General features: G+C 49.8%; 1 long non-coding RNA gene across 1 annotated transcript; it reads right to left on the bottom strand.

Moving 5' to 3' along the window:
* Positions 1-1,400: 1,400 nt before the first annotated feature.
* LOC147571924 (uncharacterized) lies at positions 1,401-4,817 on the bottom strand. The gene is made up of 3 exons (XR_015246642.1): positions 4,693-4,817; positions 4,101-4,264; positions 1,401-3,749 (listed from the first exon to the last, which is right to left on the bottom strand). It is a non-coding gene; the product is annotated as an uncharacterized LOC147571924 (long non-coding RNA).
* Positions 4,818-20,648: the final 15,831 nt, after the last annotated feature.

Below are 20,648 nucleotides of genomic sequence, written 5' to 3' on the forward strand. Positions count from 1 at the left end.
AAGTGATGGTGGCATGTGTAGACAAGTGTTTTGAGATATTTGGTTCTAAAGGGGAACAGAAAAGTGAGGTAGCTTGGGTCAAGGGTGGGTTTTTTAAAGATGGGACAGGGAGCACATTTGGCATGAGACTTGTCTACCAAGAGAGAGACTGGTGGTGCAGCAGAGGGAGGATTCCAGAAGGAGTGAAGTCCCTGGGGAGATCAGAGGGATGGGATCCAAAGCCCACAGGGTGGGGACAGGTGTTGATATGGGAGGAACACCTCCTTCCCTGGAATAAGAGGGAACAAAAAGATAGACGCAGACACAAATAACATTACAGAATTTGTTGCGACCCTGCCTCTTGCCTTGTCAGGCCTCAACAAGATACCCAGAGTGGAACCCAATGCAAGACACTGGCAGTTATCCGAGGAGTAACACACACAGCATCTCCAGGCGTGTTCCTGGTTCTTTCAACCCTCCCACGGTGTGGGATGCCAAACTGCCTCTGCTCGATGAGTAATTCTCCCACAATGGATGTATTAACCTTTCATCTCACAGGAATAAGCACGTCTACCTTTGAAAATAAAGATGTCCACTGGTAAGGTGCTGGATTCAATTTTCTGGGGCGGGGGGTGGGGGGGCTGGGGAAACCCTCCTGCTGCAAAACGACTACATCCCAGATAAAAGCATACTTACTGATGCAACACTGGGCTTGTAGGAAATCGGGGAAATTGCTGAGGGACCCCCTCCCTGCAAAAAAAAAGGAGCAAACCATAAGTGGAACTTAATGCTGCAAGCAGGGATCAGGCAGGGAAGAACAGAACTGTCCTCGGAGCAAATGGTGGCAGCCGAGGCGCGATGCAGATACCCTTGAGCCAGCAGCCTGGCGGGGGAGCCGAACCTTGGACTCTTCCATTAGGCCACAACTGTGGAAGAGGTCTGAGTGGTTCCAAGTTAGCAGCGCTCAGCAGAAACGGAAGCAAATCCTTCCAGAAGAGAGCACCCCCGCCCCCGCCCTGTTTAAACCTGGAAGATTCCCACAGATGAAGATCTAACAAATGTGAGCGCGCGCGCGCGCACACACACACACACGCAGAGATTGGCAGGCCAAGGAGGGGCAACAATGAGCATGAGTGACAGTCAGCAGGCACATCTTCATGAAAAGACAGGAAAAGGAGATTAAAACAAACAACAACAACAACAACAACAACAAAAACAACAAAACCCTGTCTTGCTTACCCACATTTGGCCTTCGGAACGCATACCACAACCGTCTGAGTTCTTACTACAATGCACATTCCTGGGCCCCATTCCAGGCTCACGGAGCCGGGCCTCTGGCACTTGAGCCTGGGAATCTGCATTAACCCTCACTCCCCACAGAAAGAAAACCAGACACGCAGACCTGGCTTTCCTTCCCACAATCACATTCCTACAGCTTTTATTGTTCACTCATTCATCAAGAAATGATCACAGCAGGCCCATCCATTCAAAAACCTAAAGGGAAACTTAAGAAAATAGCTAAACAAAAGAGCACCCCCTAGTGCCAGCACAGGGACCAAGTTGGCCTGGATGCTGTTTCTCCCCTGTTAGAAGCAGCAGGGACCTCGTCTATCCAGCCCCTGAGCCCTTGGAGCCGTCACTGTGCTGGAATCCTGGTCACATGTCCGTGACTGTAGTGCATACAATACTGTGATTGAAGACGATGGGAATTGGGGACCATAATAACCACCGATGTCATAGCTTAACGTAGACTGTGTTCACCAGGCATTTAGAAGTGCTTAGAAGATCCACGGTGGGCTGTCAGGAGACTACAGGAGGGACTGGGAGAACTCACTCCAAAGGAAGATAGGCATAGGCTGGGTCCAAATAATGAGCTCATTTCAAATAGAGGACTAATTTTGAGTACAACAGAAGCTGATTCTAATTTACTTGGCCCAACCCCCAAGGCCCTTATCCTGGGGTAAGTATTGGACAAAAATGAACCAACAAAAAGGACAAAGAATGCAAACAAAACATAACACTGCCTTGAAATCGTGTATCTTAAGGAGCAGGGGACAAGCCAAGGGGAAATGTTAAGTGCCTTGTGAGGAAATTGGCAATGACAACAATATCCAATCAAAGGTGAATGGCTACTACGGGCCAACAAGGGTAGAGCATTATGACAGTCCTATCAGGCAGGCATTACTGTTATTATTTTACAGATAAGAAAGCCGAGTTCAGACAGGTTGAGCCACACGTTCGCTAATGCACGGCAATATATCGTGGAGCCAAAGTTGAACTCAGGACTGCTCAACCTCACAAGCCACAGTTCTAAGCTTTTTTTTCTGATTTCACTGTTTAAGCAGGTGATTACATCTCAGTGTTCTCGATTTAGAAAAGTCACTGCAGGATGTTCAGTGAAAATTCCTTCCCTCACCACCGCCACCCGGCTCCGTTCCTCACGGACAGCTAGTGCCGTTAGATTATGTGTGGCATTCCAGAGATATTTTAGTCTTTGATCTGCTGCACAAGTGACAGCAGATTACACACACTGTTCTGAACCTCACACTTTTTTGCAGAGGAAAATGTCCTGTGGAGCAAGCGCCCCGCATCGGTACCTAACGGGCCTCCTGGTGCTATTTTCCAGCTGTAGGATTTCACTGTGGTGTGGATGCCAAGGTCCTGTTTACCAGTCCCTGGTCAGTAGACTTAACGGGTGTTTCCATCTTCCAAATAGAGTAGCTGATGCACGTTACTCTGAGCAAACTCCACTCCCTCTGGAGGGACCTTGAGATCCTCCCATGGCAATCAGGCTCCTCTAAGCTGAGAGACACAGCAATACTTCGGGTTGCCCTAACCGGTGGGAGTTTACAGGGAAGGCCGGAAAGAGGGGGAACTGAACACAGCTGGAGAACAGCAGGAGGCAGAACAGCTTCTCCCAGGCACCGGGCACCTCTGCCCCCGGCAGGGGTGAGGTGGGCCATCAGCTACCCTCACTCTGCTCCCAAGCCTCCCTCTCCCATCTTGTGCCCCGGAGTCCAAACTTCGGCACAGGAGAGGGGCAGGGTCTCCGGCACGCGGATGCCTGGGGAGGCCTGGGGAGCTGTTGGCCCGTCAGATACCCTGGGAGCACAGTCCACCCCTAGTCCCACCAGGTGTAGAAAAGGTAGTGGGGTCAAGAGGGTGAACATGGGAGAGCCTGTGCATAAAGGGCCATGTCCCCAGAAAAGGCTTGGCGTTCCTTGCTCAGAGCAAAACAGACTCTCTGCCGCTACCTCTGGCCCAGCGATTTCAGAACCGCCGGGGAGGAATTTAAGTGAGCTGAACTCCAGCCAAGCAAGTGAGGCCGGAGTCAGAGTCAGAGGCTCTCTTAATGTTACCTTGGTTTTAGAACTAGGATGTTTCAGTCTGGGGGGCAAAAATGATCCCAGGCAACCACTGGTGAGGCTTTCTAGCTTAAAACAACAAGCTCACGTACCTTAGTTCACCACAGTCTCCTGAAGCGCCTATTATCAGTAGCGTTCCCATTTTATGGATGAGGAAAACCGAGGCTCGAGAGGTTGTATGAGTTACCTGGGATCACACAGCCAGTCAGCAATGGAGCTGAGACTCAAATCCAGGCCCCCTGTGACTCCACTTGGTGCTTCCTTGTGATTCCTCACGTCGCTACAGTAGCCCCTCGCTTATGAGTGGGGCCCGCGCTGCAAGACCCCCAATGCCACCTGAAACCACGGATAGTGCCGACCCCTACATACACCGCGTTGTTTCCTAGACGGACATACCTATGTGACCTGTAAATGAAGCACAGTAAGAGATTAACAACAATAGTAAAATAGAGCAATTATAACAATACGCTGTAATAGGGGCGCCTGGGTGGCTCAGTCGGTTAGGCGGCCGACTTCAGCTCAAGTCATGATCTCGCGGTCTGTGAGTTCGAGCCCCGCGTCGGGCTCTGTGCTGACCGCTCAGAGCCTGGAGCCTGTTTCAGATTCTGTGTCTCCCTCTCTCTGACCCTCCCCTGTTCATGCTCTGTCTCTCCCTGTCTCAAAAATAAATAAACGTTAAAAAAAAAAATTAAAAAAAAAAAAAAACAATACGCTGTAATAAAAGTCACGGTCTTCCTCCCTCTCAGAATATCTTACCGTACGTATGCTTCTTGTGGTGACGGGAGATGATAAAACGCGCACGTGACGAGATGAAGGCACGGGAATGACATAACCGTTGTGATGCCGCCTTAGGCTACCATTGACCTTGTGTTGATGCGTGAGGAGGGTGGTCTGTAGCTGGACACGGTGGGCTGCGGGAACTGAAACCACGGATAAGGGGGGCTCCTGTACTTGAGTTTCTGCCATTCCCCAATGGCGGTGCTCCCAGCTCTCTGGGAGGCCCCCCACTCCCCTCCCTCTCTGTGCTCGGGCGGGTTGTTCTCATTCACTGCCTTGCCTTAGTCTCATTCCGAAAGGTCGATGGCCCCCGGTTTCTCTGCCCAGCCCAGGCCTTCCTCCCGAGTTCCATGCTCGTCTATCTACTATCCTACTGGACGCCCCCACATAGCCGCCCAAGTCACCTCAAGGTCTTTCTCCCTAAACCGCGTCCCCTCTTCCTCTGTGCTTTCTCAGTAGCAGTAGCTTCCCTTGCTCAAGCACACCATGTGCCATTGTATGTTGGCAAGACAGGGGTACCGTCATCCCATTTTACAGATGAAGAAGCCAAGGCACAGAGATGCTAACTTACTGGCACAGGGCCATAGCTCTAAGTCATTGACAGCCGGGATTCAAACTGAGCGCTGTCGCGCATTGCTCCCACATTAAGCTGTCCGGGAACTACAGGCCACGGTTGTCCATCCTGTTGAACGAATGAGGCAGAAGTCGTGGGGCGCCCTCTTACTCGTGCTTCCCTCTCCCCCACCCCGCCCCTGCCCCCCAGCTGCTCCAGAGCCAAATCAGTCCATTCTGCCTCCTGAGGGTCTCTGAGGTCGTGCCTTCTCTCCATTCCCATCACCACTCACTCAGTTCAGCCCCTAAATGACGGCTTCCCCTGATACTGAAAAAGCCTCCTAACTAGTTTCTCTGTCTCCGGCATCAGCCCCCACTTCAGATCCTCTCTCTCTGGGAATGAGCCTTCTAAAATATACCCGAGCGGGGAGGGGGGCTGGGGGGCTCAGTCAGGTAAGCGTCCGACTCTTGGTTCCGGCTCAGGTCATGATCTCACGGTTCGGCTATACACCGAGTGTGGAGCCTGCTTGGGATTCTCTCTCTCCCTCTCTCTGCCCTTCCCTCGTGCTCTCTCTCTCTCTCTCTCCCCCTCTCACTCTAAATAAATAAATAAATAAATAAATAAATAAATAAATAAATGAAACCAAAGTAAAAATGAAATATACCTGATCATCACATGCCACTGGTTAAGAGTCTCCGAAGGCTTCCTACTACCTTGAGGATGAAATCTCAAGTCCCCGAGACTGCCTCTGCCTGTCCCTCCATGCCACCTCTTGCTGGGTCTCTGCAACAGCCCGTAGCATAATGAATAAAAAATAGGCTCAGCTCTTGGAGGTTTCCACGAATGGAGCCAATATGTATGCTCTGTCCATGGCACATGCTGCTAAGCCAGGTCGTCTATACTGCAGTCCAGTGACACAGAATAAAGCCTGGGTGAGAGGCGTTCAGATGTGACACAGAGAAAGACTGAATTGTGCACAAACTACTGACAAGTGTCCAGTAATCTAACATGCTGTCGTTTACCCACTCGGTCACATTCATATTGTCTTCGGCAAAATGTAGTTTGGTTTTACAACCGGGTCACCAATTACACCCAGGATGGCAGGATGTGTTACTGAATGATTTATCGCTCCACACCTCATAGAAAAGTGCACTTTATACATTTTCCAAAACTATTCAACGCAGAGAGCATAATTTGTGCTCAGCAGAAGGAGGATCTGGCTGTTTGATGCTCATTAGCATATTAAAGCCCCAGAGAAATCCAGCAATGCAGAAAGTAGAGCGATGTTGTTCACAGTTTTCTCTCTGCACATCTATCTAGTAACATCTTCTAGAAATGTTTCCTGTCCACAGATGTTTGGGGAAGCACTGTAATCCAGGGCAGAGTCTCTAAAGCCTTCTGGAATTTCACCTACTCTGAAGGCGGGATGTAATTGCAGATTGCCACTCTGCCTTGAACAGCTTGGGTGGATTCCCACCGGTGTTTCAAGATTCAGTTCAGGTACCACTTTTTCCCAGAAGCCATCGCTCTCTCTTGTTTCCACACACATACACACACACGTTTGTGACATGTAAATTGTATATAATCCCATAACACCCCTCTCTCACATTTTCTATTGTTTTAAATTATTTTATTTTGAGAGAGAATGAGACAGCACGAGTGGGAGAGGGGCAGAGAAAGAGAGAGAGAGAATCCCAAGCAGGCTCCACACTGTCAGCACGGAGCCCGATGCGGGGCTCAAACTCATGAAACCGTGAGGTCAAGACCTGAGCCGAAACCGAGAGTCAGACGTTTAACCGACTGAGCCACCCAGGTGCCCCTTCTATTGGTTTTTCTGGAAAATCCAGCTCGGACTGACTACAGCTGAGATAGAATTACAGGCTCTGGCAATGGAAGCTTGCTGCTAGAGCAGCTCCTGCCTTACTCCCTCCCAGGTTCAAGTTCACTGGAGGGCAGCACCTGCCTCTTCAGCAGACCCATCCCATTGGCCACATGTCTGATCACTGCAGGAATGTGGCCTAGACCATGGGGGCCACCTCGGAAGTTGGGAGGAGAAAAGCTCTCAGGTACCCCCCCCACCCCCCACCCTGCCCCGATCACATAGGGCCCACTGCTGGGGCCTTACCTCCCTCTACCCAGCCCTCCCAGGGTCAGTGTGTGGCTGATTCTCTGGACCCAGCGTGACATGGGCCAACTTTTCCTTCCTCATCTCACTGTTGCTGCTGGTTTTCTAACTAAGTGTTTGAATGCTGTGAAAGTGAATTAAGTCCTGCCCTGAGACGCATGCTGGTGGTAGTAAAAACACCGTCTATTCCAGGAGAACACCCAGCCAGGAGGGCTGATCCCACGTATGAAGACTTGCAGGCACTGTGGGGACATTTTCCTCACCCTGCTAGGTCATTTTCCCCACTGATTTTGCCACTAGCATTTGAACAAGTTTGGCTTTAAGGGGACATCTTCAATTTGTAGAATTTGAACAACAAATCCTGCTGGGCAGAGCTTGTCAGAAGTGAGGAGGGAGAGCTGGCCGAGAGTGATTTCGTGGAGCCCCCTGAACACACTTCACTGGCTCCACACCCACCTTCCAAGGACCAAATTCAAACTCTGTAAGTGACCTTCAAGCCAGGCTCATCCCTCAGCACAACCTGACTTGCGCTTGACCTTCCAGCACCTCAGAACCGCACATGGCCCCCACATCCACCATTCCATGCCCTTGCTCACGCTCTTCCCCTCTACCTGATGCCTTCCACCTCCTGTTGGCCCGGTTAACCGCTGTCTTTTAAGCCTCGGCTGTCACCTCCTCCAGGAAGACTTCCCTGATCTTTCTGCCTATCGAGAAGTAAGCATTGTACGCATTGTAATCATTGTAAGCTTCCAGTAATACGTTGCAAGCATTTCTATTCCTCTGAGATGAGGGTAGGAGGTACCGATGCCTCGCATTCAATGTACAGCCTGGTATGTTGTGGATATTCAACACAATTTTTTAATGACAATGAATACATTCATACAGGAATGAACCTTGGTCCCTGGCATTCCAGCCCCTAAACCCCTGATAGCCCTTCTGGGTATCTGTCCCACATTTTCACTGTTTTATTTCTTTCCTTCCTTTCTTCCCTTCCTTCTTCTCTCCCCTCTCCCTTTCTCCCTTCCTCCCTTCTTTCGCTTTCCCTCCCTTACCCCCAGATGCCATTAAAATCTTCCAACAAGAAAGCTTCCAATAAACTCAGCCTAAACATAAATGACTAAGAGGACATATTATGTCTCCACCCACCACTGCCACCACCAGTGGGGATTTTTTTTTTTTTTAATTTTTTTTTCAACGTTTTTTTATTTATTTTTGGGACAGAGAGAGACAGAGCATGAACGGGGGAGGGGCAGAGACAGAGGGAGACACAGAATCGGAAGCAGGCTCCAGGCTCTGAGCCATCAGCCCAGAGCCCGATGCGGGGCTCGAACTCACGGACCGTGAGATCGTGACCTGGCTGAAGTCGGACGCTTAACCGACTGTGCCACCCAGGCGCCCCACCAGTGGGGATTTTTTAAAACCCCACGCACGGTCTTAAAGCTAAAGGAATAAAACTGTGACACTGGGGTTTAGGCATTGGCTGGAAGGGATCATCTCGGGTCTGTGAGGCCCCACTGGCCCCTCCTCTGCTAACACTCATCTTCTCTGCTACTGGGTGACAGAGCAACGTGTGTGCGAGGTCAGAGGAGATGCTGCTACCCAGCAGAAAAGTCGTGAGTAAAGGGAATGTGCAGTTCTTAGTGGTTGGGCGTTTGGACCCTAGAACAGACTGTCATCCACTGTTGTGTGACCTTGGTCACTCAACTTCTCTGAGGGTGAGTAGAAAATGCTCATCTCAGGGCGCCTGGGTGGCGCAGTCGGTTAAGCGTCCGACTTCAGCCAGGTCACGATCTCGCGGTCCGTGAGTTCGAGCCCCGCATCAGGCTCTGGGCTGATGGCTCATAGCCTGGAGCCTGTTTCCGATTCTGTGTCTCCCTCTCTCTCTGCCCCTCCCCCATTCATGCTCTGTCTCTCTCTGTCCCAAAAATAAATAAACGTTAAAAAAAAAAAAAAAATGCTCATCTCATAGGGACAGTCAAGATTAAATGAGATAATCCCTGCAAAGCACCTAGCACAGTACTCGACTCAGTCAGTACTTGCCAAATGTTAAATATCCTGTCATTGTGACATGACAAAGCGCGCCAAAAGTTAGGGGCTTAAAACAACAATAATTTATTATTTCCTCGCAGATCTGGGGATTCTCCCTTAGGGTCCCTCATGTACGAACAGTCAGATGGTGAGGGGGCTAGAACCGCCCCGAAGGTTCTCCCATATGTCTGGCACCTGTGGCTGAGAAGACACAAATAACTGATGGTTGAATGGCTCCCCAACCGTCATACTCTGTCTCTATAGCATGAGATATATACATGTTTGCTCTATGGACTCTCCAGAATGGTGGTTTCAAGTAGCCAGACTTCTCACATGGAGGCTCAGGGCTCCAGGGAAAGTGGACACAGACACAGACACAGACACAGAGACCTGACCTTTCCTGACCTAGCATCAGAAGTCTCAAGGCATCACTTCCTCCATACTTTTTTGGTCAAGGCAGTCACACAAGCCCATCCAGGTTCAAGGGGAGGGAGCACAGTCTTCACCTTTTGATAGGGGGGTAGCAAGGTTCTAAAAGAATATGTGGTGCGGGAAAGATTGTTATGACCATTTTTGGGAAATACAGTCTGACACAGTATTATCACAGATTCCAAAGCAGGCTACAGACTCAGAGCTGTCAGCACAGAGCCCAGCATGTGGCTTGAACTCATGAATCATGAGATCATGACCCAAGCAGAAGTCATATGCTCAACTGACTGAACCACCAGGCACCCTCTTGAAAGATTTTTTTTAAAGTTTATTTATTTATTTTGAGAGAGAGAGAGAGTGTGTGAGCAGGTGAGGGACAGAGAGGGAGGGAGAGAGAGGGAATCCGAAGCAGGGTCCACACTGCTAACGTAGAGTCCAATGTGGGGCTCAAACTCATGAACTGTGAGATCATGACATGAGCCTAAGAAATCAAAAGTCGGACGCTTAACTGACTGAGCCAGCCAGGCGCCCCTCTAGAAATATTTTAAAGCACTGGATTGGTTGAATAAATTGTAGATTTAGGAGCTGAGCCTGAAAATAGACATGATATGGGGGATCTGCAAGAATCACAGAACATAAAATCCTTTTCCGCAGAAAGGGGACATGGGGATAGTTGCTCATTATCAAATGTACAACAGTTACACACAACTCACAGCTCAAATTGCATTCAATTACTCAAAACAAAGCTTACCAAATTTTGTTTAAACTGCTGGAGAAAATTAAACTAATTTATCTGCACCCGCTAAAAATGATTTGTTCTATTTCTAACACATAATGTCTGTGAGGCTCTGGCAGCCTTGCTTTGTCATAGTAACCAATGCTAGAATGCATTAGCCTGATTGTGCTCCAGCCTTCCCACGGGCCTAAATGGGAAGGTGTCGAAGGAGGAAGGGACGCACAAGCACCCTCATGTTGCCTCACGCATGGGCAGAGGAGATGTCTGTGCCTGTGTGCATGGAAATGACTGGTGAGCCCCTGGGACTGTGATTTCCTCCACTTCTGACATCCCCTAAAGGGCTTCTTTTTTTTATTTTTTTACGTTTTTTTGAGAGAGAGAGAGAGAGAGAGCGCACGCGCATGAGAGTGGGGGCGGGGAGGAGAAAGCGAGAGACCGAATCCCAAGTAGGCTCCACGCTGTCAGCTCCCACGAGCCATGAGTCTGACATTTAACCTCCTGAGCCACCCAGGCACCCCCACCAAAGACCTTAAGAAGCATATTTATATAAACCAAGGAAGCAGGTTATCTGGGAGGGAAACACTTCAACTAGCTAGTATAGTAGGGGATTGGGTCATCTTCCCAACACCCGTGACCAGGTCCTGCTACCTATCGGAATGCAACCCCAAGGGTGTGGGCGATCGAGAGGAAAGAATGGAAGGCTGGCAGGGTGGTGTGCAGCCTGGGGTATTGCATAGTCGCAGGGAGCATCTGGGAGTCAGAGCCCCGAAAGGAGGTGTCCCGGATCCAAGAACAAACCTCATCATTCACAGCCAGCCCTACACATGGAAATCAGCCCCAAAGGGACGTGTATCAACCAACTGGGCGTCAATGAGGAAAACAGAAACTACATGAGTTGCTCTAGCAGAAAGCTCAAAACGAGTACAAATAATGTATAAATAAATGATAGGTGGCTTTAAAAAATAAAGTCTGATACTTGAAGGAGAAAGTCTGATATGTATTCCAAATAGGTCCTGTCCCCAGGCCAGTACTTGCAGGACTTGGGCTCAGATGGGTCGGCTGACTCCGAGTGGAGTCAGAGAATAGGGGCACAGGGTGAAGGGATGTCACTTCAACTCCAGACCTAGAAAATGCCAACTGAATAGTCTCTGTGGATAAGGAAGAAAATGGAGCTTGCCGTATGCCAAGACAGCATGCTATTCCATCCCCTTCCGCTGGTACTTTCTTGACCTTTCTGGGAGGTCCTAATGGACTGTCCACCTCTTTCTATACAGCAGCCTCTCTCTATAGAGATGGCCACATGACCCAAGCCGGCCAATCAGAGCTTCCCGTCTTTTAGCCAAAGAGGTCGATTCACGGGAGGATGTGACCTGGGTTGTCTCTGGGGCTTATGGCTATGCGGACACGGCTGACACGAGTGCACTTTCTACTGTGGTTGCTGAGCATGAGAGATGGAGGGGGCCGGGAGACATTGTGCCCGTCGTACGGGGGAGAGTTTGTTGAATGAAGTGAAGAGTCACTAGCAGAGCTGGGAGAGAGAAGCAGCCCTACACCAGCTATGTGTGACGCCAGATCCACCCCTGGACTGCCCAGCTATATGAACCAAGGCATTCTCCTTCAGCTAAGCTCGTCGGAGTTGGGTTTCTGTCACTCCCCACCAAAGAAGTCTTGACTAACACCAGCAGTAAAACATCATCAGATTCCAGCATTTGTGGTACTCAAGATACAACAGATTCTTTGTAAACTATACGGCTGTTGTAACGCTATTTTGTGGTTTAATGCATTCCTACCCATTTCAAGATCCTAAAAACTTATCTCATGTAATTGTAATCTTATCCAGTCATCTCACAAACATCATGCAAAGTACAGTTGAAGGAACAGTCATCTTTTCTTCTTTCAATGCAAAAAGAAATCCTCGGGGCGCCTGGGTGGCTCAGTCAGTTAAGCGTCTGACTTCAGCTCAGGTCATGATCTCACGGTTCCTGAGTTTGAGTGCCCTGTTGGGCTCTGTGCTGATAGCTCAGAGCCTGGAGCCTGCTTTGGATTCTGTCTCCCTCTCTCTCTGACCCTCCCCTGTTCATGCTCTGTCTCTCCCTGTCTCAAAAATAAATAAAACGTTAAAAAAAAATTAAAAAAAAAAAACAACAAAAAGAAATCCTTAACGGAAATCTATGTTTTTATTGCTAACTTGAGATTCAACCTAAATAAAGTTAATGACATGCCCTTTATGTAGATAGCCCCTTAGCTACAATAAGGAGAGCTACTGTTTTATTTCCAGGAGAGGAGGTTCCAAGGTTAACATTTATCTAACTACAACTTCTGTTAAAAGAGTAAGAGGGAATATGGTACAAACAGAAAAAGATCTCGATTCTTCCTGACCACTGCTTCTTTAAGCAACTGCTGACCAGTTGTTCCTCCCTGTCCCTGGATGAATTCTAAGCAAAGTCCCACAGCTTTTCCAGTCATTCTGTTGATTACTGAATAGGCTCCTTCTTCAGCTATTGCAAAGTCCAGTTCAGTCTACTATCAAAGCTATAATCCCACAACCAATTTAAAGTTCAGGACCGACTCAGGCTAAGAGACTCAAAACAGGGGCGCGTGCGTGGCTCAGTCGGTTGAGTGTCCGACTTCGGCTTAGATCATGATCTCACGGTTCGTGGGTTCGAGCCCCAAGTCGGGCTCTGTGCTGACAGCTCAGAGTCTGGAGCCTGTTTCAGATTCTGTGTCTCCCTCTCTCTCTGCCCCTCCCCAAAACACGCTCTGTCTCCCTCTGTCTCAAAAAATAAACAAACATTAAAAACAAAAATTAAAAAAAAAAAACAAAAACTCAAAACAGAAGAGGAAGAGCATGGTGGGCTTCTCCCCCACTCCTCACCTCCATCAAATACTGTCCTGCCCCTCCCCCAGACTCGGAGCAGGGAGGGGAGAGCGGTAAGGGCGGCAAGCCCCAGGACGGTACTTGACCAGTACAGGCCGTGTCAGGAATCAGGACTCAGGGGTGCAACCTGCCCCAAGGCTGACTCTCTCCCACCTGGAGCTTTTGCAGATTCCTCGGAGGTCTCTCTGTGAGGGAATACTAGACACAGGGCTTGCTCCTTGACCTGACCACTCATAACTACCCCCCTGGCCCCTGACTTCTGCCCCATCCTGAGTCACTCTGCTGGGGTCACTTTGCCTTGCAGATGGTCCTTCAAGGCAGAGTCCCTTTAAAGGTAACTCAGGGAGCTCCTGGGGGGATCTTTCGGTTAAGCGTCGGCCTTCGGCTCAGGTCGTGATCTCGCGGTTTGTGAGTTCGAGCCCCGCATCGGGCTCTGTGCTGGAGCCTGGAGCCCGCTTTGGATTCTGTGTCTCCCTCTCTCTCTCTGCCCCTCTCCCTGCTAGCACTCTGCCTCTCTCTCGCTCTTTTGAAAATAAATAGACATTAAAAAAATAAAGGTACCTTAGCGCCAGCTCCCTTCCATGGGGTCCTCATGCAGCTATGAGAAGCCCCCCCCCCCCCCCCCTCTGAGCTCTCTCCTCGTCCTGCCACCATGGGCCATTCCATCCAGGCTCTGCATTCATGGTTTGAAATGGGGCTCAGGGTCAGTCCCTTTGTCCCTCCAACTCCAGAGGGCACCTGACTGGTTTCTGTGGGCGCTCTCAAGCCTCAGAGTCTCACCAGGCTCACCGTGGGGAAGGGGCTGGGGACCGTCACAGGCAAAGGGGCAGAAGCGGCACCTCACAGTGCAACGGCTCCCGACCTAGAGAGCTGCTCTCCGCCATCTCACGCTGCACCCCGAGCCTCTTCTTCTGGGGTCTCCGGGGCTGTGACAAGCTGATTTCATAATGGCTTAGAGAGTCCTGCACACATAAGCATTATTTCTCTTTCCCTTTGGGGGGGTCTCTGCTGAAACTCTGAGACAACAGCAGGTGCGTCTAACACCCTGGTGCGTGTGATTCACAAGATTTTTTTTTTTTTTTTTAAGTTCTATTCATTTAAGTAATCTCTACACCCAATGTAGGGCTCGAACTCACAAGCCCGAGATCAGGAGTCAAGTGCTCTTCTGACTGAGCCAGCCAGGTACCCCCACAAGATGGCTTTTTTTTTTTTAATTGTTTATTTTTGAAAGAGAAAGAGCACAAGCGGGGGAGGGCAGTGAGAGAGAGCGAGACAGAGAATCTGAAGTGCGCTCTGTGCAGACAGCAGCCCGTCCGACACGGGGCTCCAACTCCCAAACCGTGAGATCATGACCACAGTCGAAGTCGGACGCTCACCCACTGGACCACCCGGGTGCCCCAAGATACAGTTTTCGAACACAGTTTCCTCTGTTCCCTACCGGCACCCCGAGAGACGCACAGGCCAGGCGTGGTCACGCTCGTCCTCCATGTTACCAGGAAAGTGGAAATGGAAGCTCCGGAGCTCCAGGCAGACAGAGGAGAGGGACCCGGTGCTCTCACTTCATCTCTTGGTTGACTCTTGAATGCTCTTTCCGTGGCGAAAGGCCAGCCCGGGGCTGGGAGGCTCCCCCATGGAAGTCCCCCCACCCCCCACAGCCTGCTGGTCACAGCCGCCCACAGCCCAGCCGGAGGGATCGTGGAGGCCCTCTCCTCACACATCACCTCCAGCTACGTGGGACTCACCACCCTTCTTCACACACACGGGCTCTTTCTCCCGCCAGCTTGCTGGGGCTTCCAGAACGAGGTAGCACCCGCTGGGGGCTCCAGCCACTGGGACGTGTTCTCCCACAGTTCCGGGGGCCAGGAGTCTGGGTGTCCCGTGGCTTGCACACACATCACTCCCATCCCTGCTTCATCTCTTTCTTCTCCCAAGCTTTCCTAAGGTGGGTGGACATCTCTGACGGATCTGCAAAAGCCTTTTTAACAATCTCCCTAGGATCCCATTCTGGCATCTGCTGGCTCATGATGTCTACGTTAAAACACCAAGTTACAACTGAGGCCCATCTTCCCCCCCACCCCCACCCCGACCCTTGAGGGTGGGAAGACCAGTCAGAGAAGTACAATGTCGCCGCCCTCACCTGGCATGGCTCACGTCACAAAGAGAGAGCGGGTTCCCCCCCCCCACCTTTGGTGAACGGGGACCAGATCTGGGTGATTTCCCTGCACCCTACACTGTCCTGTTCCGAGGAAGGATTTGATTTCACCGATACAAAACCTGCCACGTATTTCTTCTCCCAAATGAGTCAGTGGGGAGGAGCTGAAATGGCAGTTGTTTAAGAAAAGAAGTGTAATATTTAAAGAGAGTTTTCCGCTTCCCCCTCGCTTGGGGAAAGGAGCCCTTAATATTCCCATCAACCGTGACAGGTGTGAATCACACCCCTTTCGTTCTTACAGAAGCGGCATGATTCATCGCGAACCCTGCCTGCCAGCTGTGGGTTGCGTGTTATTCTTCTGACAGGGCAGACTTTCCCCGAGGAAGAGCTCTGGGGACCCGCCACTCCCAGCTGCGTGTTACTGTCAGCCAGCCTCTGTTCGCGTCCTTTCAGAGACCGGAGATGGGCCAGGGTAACCTCGACACCAGCTCTGAGCTTGTGACACGTTCCCAGAGTCTGCGGACGGGCTGTGCTCCCAGCACCGTGCAAACCAGGCCGCCGTGGCCGAGAAAGTGAGCCACAGTTTGTGTGTCTTCTGTTAATTTCAGATCTTGTGCATAAAGAAACATTTATTATGTTTTAGATTTTTTTAATTAAAAACATTTTTCATTAATTATTTATTTATTGAGAGAGAGAGAGAGAGAGAGAGAGAGAGAGAGAGAGGCAGAGAGAAAGAATCCCAAGTAGGCTCCTCCCTGTCAGTGCAGAGCTCAACTCGGGGCTTGAACCCACGAACCATCAGATCATGACCTGAGCAGAAATCAAGAGTCGGACGCTTAACCAACTGAGACACCAGGCGCCCCTATTATTATTTCAATAAACCTTCCTGAAAATTTACATACAGCTGACTGCACCCATTTCATATATATAGAGAGAGAGAGAGAGAGAGAGAGTTTTGACAAATGGATAGATCTGTGCAACCTCCACCCCAATCAAGATAAAGAACATTTCCGCTGTCCCAAAAAGTTCCCCGCGCCCATTTAACATCAACCTCCCCCTCTCCCACCTTAGGCAAGCACTGAGCTGCTTTCTGTCACAACGGATTGGTTTTGCTTATTATAGAACATTATGTAAGTGGAATCACACAGTATGTGTGATTTCTCTTGTTCCGTCTGGTTTCTTTAGCCCAGTGTCATGTTTTTGAAATTCGCTGATGTGACTGCATGTATCCATAGTCTATTTCAGTGGCTGAGTGGTATTCCGCAGTATGGATACATCACAGCTAGTTTACCCATTCCCCTGTTGAGACGCGTTCGGTTGTTTCCAGGTTTTGGCTACCATGAACAAAACTGCTATGAGCATTACTGTACAAGTCTTTCTCTTGCACATATGTCTAGAAGGAGAGCAAGCTGCATTGTTAAGAATTCGTCAAAGGTGATGGTGCAGATCGTGACCAGGAATCGGGGAGAAATGTGAATACTGCAGGTGATTAGATAAGAAAATTATAAATAGAATTTAAGAACTTCAAAGAAAAATAAAGAGCCCTCCTCTAAAAAAAAAGAAAAAGAAAAAGAAAATTGTAAGATTATAATACAATGAAAATCAAATGGTGTGGGTTCCTGTGGGATGGGTAGGACTGCAGCAAATATGGAATGTCCTGGAGTTGAGGGATTTAACAGTTCCCTCGTAAAACAGTTCCCTGACCTTTCTCCAGTCTCAGACTAGCCCCACACCTTCCGGAACCACCACAAAATGAAAGTAGATATATCTGATCCTTACTTCACAGAGCTCTAAGGTCATCTCTCAGCAAATGTTTGGGTCCTTTAGGAGAACGTTAGCTATAAAAGGCCAAGGTGATGTATGCTGTACTTATAAATATGGACTGAGTGCGGGAGGCCAGACACAGAACAGGCATAAGGTATTTAACCCAGAAATTCTCTCCAAAAGGTAGTACAGAATAAGATCAGTTTTATTACTGAATAAGCATTAAGCCAGAATGTGATGTGCAGCACAATGTGCTGCGAATTGCAGAGAAAAAACAAAGTCTCACTCTTTTATAGAGCCAGGCAGACACGACCCGTTCCATACGTGTTCTGAAGACAAACCATCACTAGTTCTCAAGTATGGGGAAGTGATGGCACCATTGGTCACACGTAGTGCATTCTAACTCTACCTGGTAGTTGAGGACATTGTGTGCTAGCTAACTGGCTTTATCCAGAGGAGAAACGACCTTCCAACTTCATGATAGGAGGTTATCTTGAGGCTTAGAGGGAGGTGCTCACCAAAGTTAGGCTCCTACCCTCCCGCCTAAGACAGAGCACTGTCTCCCTTGATGTTCACATTTCAAAGACATGGGGCCTAGGTCCCCGACAGAGACACTCCTGGGCCACAGCGTTGGCAAAATGCCAATCTAGTCTTCAAAACGATTTGTGTATCTTTCGGGGCACCTGGGTGGCTCAGTCGGTGAAGCATCTGACTCTTGGTTTCGGCTCAGGTCATGATCTTGTGGCTCACAAGTTCGAGCCTCGCATTGGGCTCTGTGCTGACAGCTCAGAGCCTGGAGCCTGCTTTGGATTCTGTGTCTCCCTCTCTCTCTGGCTCTCCCCCACTTGCGCTCTGTCTCTATCAAAAATAAATATTTAAAAAAATTTTTTTCTTAAATGATACGTGCATCTTTCAAAGATGGGAGAAGGCACTTATAATGGCAAGTTTCCTAAAATCAATGCTTGGAAAAAAAAAGAGAGAGAGAGAGAGAGAAGGGAAATCTCTTCCTTTACTTTCAGCAGGAGGAATTGAATCTGCTTTTAGTTTGTATTTGTTCTGACAGTACACACTGGATATTCCTTAAAATGATGCACACAAAATAAATCCGTTTTGGCCCAGCGCCCAATCCGGGGCCTCCGGCTTTGGAGTGAGTAAGGTTGAGGGATATGGAGCAAGGGGCTTTGATGCAGGACGCTATTCTGGAGTCTTCCCTCGGACCCTTCCCATCTCATGGCTGCTAAGAAACCATCCTCCTCTGCTCCCACTGCCAGCTTGAGGACCTTGACTCTTATTTGGTCCTTGCAATCCTCCGGAGGCCCCAGTAAAGTCCCCAGTTGACCCCTCACCTCTGGAGGCACCTAGGGTCAAGGACACCTCAAGGCAGGGGCCGTGGCTGGGCACTGTTTGGGCTCAGTGAATCAACGTCTCCGCAGAACACAGAGAAACTTGTTAGATCCAAACCCAGCATGACCTGTGCCCCCTTTCCTGAGCCAACGTCCCTTTTGTTCTGTCTACAGAGACGTGTGACGCTGCCGATCCAATTACCGCAGTCTCTTTCTAAGACGTTACCAGTTTGTAAATGTTTTGAACGGAGACTGGGTGGCTTCCCTTCCTAATGAACTCAGGTGGCCTCTTCCCTGATGGTGGCAGCTGGAATTATGGCGAGCTTCACTCTGAGAGGGGGGTGTACAGAGTGACCCTTTTGTCACTCTTGTTTATCTGGGCTTGTTTCTGGGGAGGAGAAGGACATCGTCCACCAGATGCGTTACTTTACCCCAGCCACTCTGCTCTCGCGTAGAGCAGCTGACACAGCAGGTGCGGGGCTGAGAGTCTGTGTTTGCTGCCGTGTGACGCTGCGGGAGGGGGAAGATGGTCGATACCGTCATTATTTAAAGTCACTTCCACCTACCGGGCCGGGTCACTGGAAGGAACGTCGCTGCCTGGGATTTTGCGTCAGTCTCAAAAATGTGCCTCTTGCAAGGCCTCCTTAAAAGGAAGGCTGAGTGGGTCTGCAGTCCTGCACACAGCTACCTCTCTGCTCAGGGCCTGGGGTCCCCCGCGCACCCCGGCAGCAGTGACGCGGCACGTTTGTCTCTGATCGGAGCTTGGAGGGAGGCAGAGCTCGTTCCCCCACTTGGCCCACAGGCTGAGAGTGGATGAGGCGGGGGCGCTGCCCCGAGGCAGCCGGAGAGCAGCCTGGCCCAGAAGTGGCATTCCCTTCCTCCTGGCCTAATCCCAAACCAGTCAGAAAACATGGACCCCAAAAGTGCACCTGTGGCCGGCCAAGTCAACAGAGACAAAAATCCACTTTGGCTGAAATGACCCGACCCCCTGACATCAGATTTCAGAAGAAATGAGACCATTTCTCTTTTCTTTCTTTTTTTTTTTTTCCTTATTCTTCAGACTATGGTCAATATGCTCTCCCTGCCCCTCAAAGTCCCAAACAAGCGGCTTCCTATAAAAGCCTTGACTGGTTTCCAGAACACTTGTGACTATTCACAGGGAAACCAAGGATTTCCCAAGCAGTGAGTTCTTTTTTTTTTTTTAATTTTCTTTTTCAACGTTTATTTATTTTTGGGACAGAGAGAGACAGAGCATGAACGGGGGAGGGGGCAGAGAGAGAGGGAGACACAGAATCGGAAACAGGCTCCAGGCTCCGAGCCATCAGCCCAGAGCCTGACGCGGGGCTCGAACTCACGGACCGCGAGATCGTGACCTGGCTTAAGTCGGACGCTTAACCGACTGCGCCACCCAGGCGCCCCGCAAGCAGTGAGTTCTAACGGTTCTACGAACACAGCTTTGGAGCCGAGGCAAACTTTGGTGACTTTGGGCAAGCGACCGTGACCCTGCATCTAGTTATTCACTCATGATTTTTTCATCACAGGGTTACTATGAAGGTTAAAAGAGATAACAGATGCCAAACACTAAGCACAGAGTCTGACACTTATTAAGCCCCCTATAAATGCTGAAGATAAAATTATAAAATGTTCAATAATTATCTCATGCTACCTATCTGGACACTCTAATCGCTCGTTTTACTTTTTAAGCACTTTCTATAATGACAGTCCCTTAAGATTTCCTCAGTAAAAGAGGTTTAAGCATGTGTCCTAAGCTCTACGTTCCACATGCTACCAACACAAAGCTCCTCTAATGAAAACATTTACTTTTCATTTGTCATGTGGGTGACTGGAGCCCCCTACTGTCAGGGGAGCCCTCAAGTACTTGGTTTAGAGGATTTTCCATCCAATTTCCAAACTCTTGGGAGCCTTTCGAGAAGTCCTGGTTAAGGCTCAGGAGGATTGGCTAACCCATGAGAACAGGTCCCACACCACTAAGCAGGTGAGAAAAGAAAGCTTCCCTCTGCATAGTAACAGGGCACGCTCTCCAAGAGTGAGGCGAGCTGGGACTTCTCAATGCTGCTGCTTCTTTTTTTTTAATGTTTATTTATTTTTGAGAGAGAGAGAGAGAGAGAGCACAAGCAGGGCAAGGGTAGAGGGAGGGGGACAGAGGATCCAAAGAGGGCTCTGCGCTGACAGCAGCGAGCCCAATGTGGGGCTCGAACTCGCCAATTGCGAGATCACAACCTGAGCCAAAGTCAGACACTTAACCGACCGAGCCACCCAGGCACCCCTCGATGCTTCTCGAATACTCCAGAGCCCCTCTCCACCCTCCTCACCTCCTCGCACAGTCAAGCCTCCTTTCACTGCACCTCTGGACCTTGAGGTGTCTTTGGGGTTCTTTGCTACATGGATGCCAACCAGAACTGCTCATGGCAGACACCTCATTGCCCCCACTTGGCCCAGCTCTGAGGAAGGGATGGGGTCTGGGAGCTTCCCCCAGCCTCCTAAAACAGGCAGCAGAG

This window comes from Puma concolor, chromosome F2 (assembly GCF_028749965.1).
Source record: "Puma concolor isolate L17-30 chromosome F2, mPumCon1.1.hap2, whole genome shotgun sequence".
Classification (NCBI taxonomy): Eukaryota; Metazoa; Chordata; class Mammalia; order Carnivora; family Felidae; genus Puma; species Puma concolor.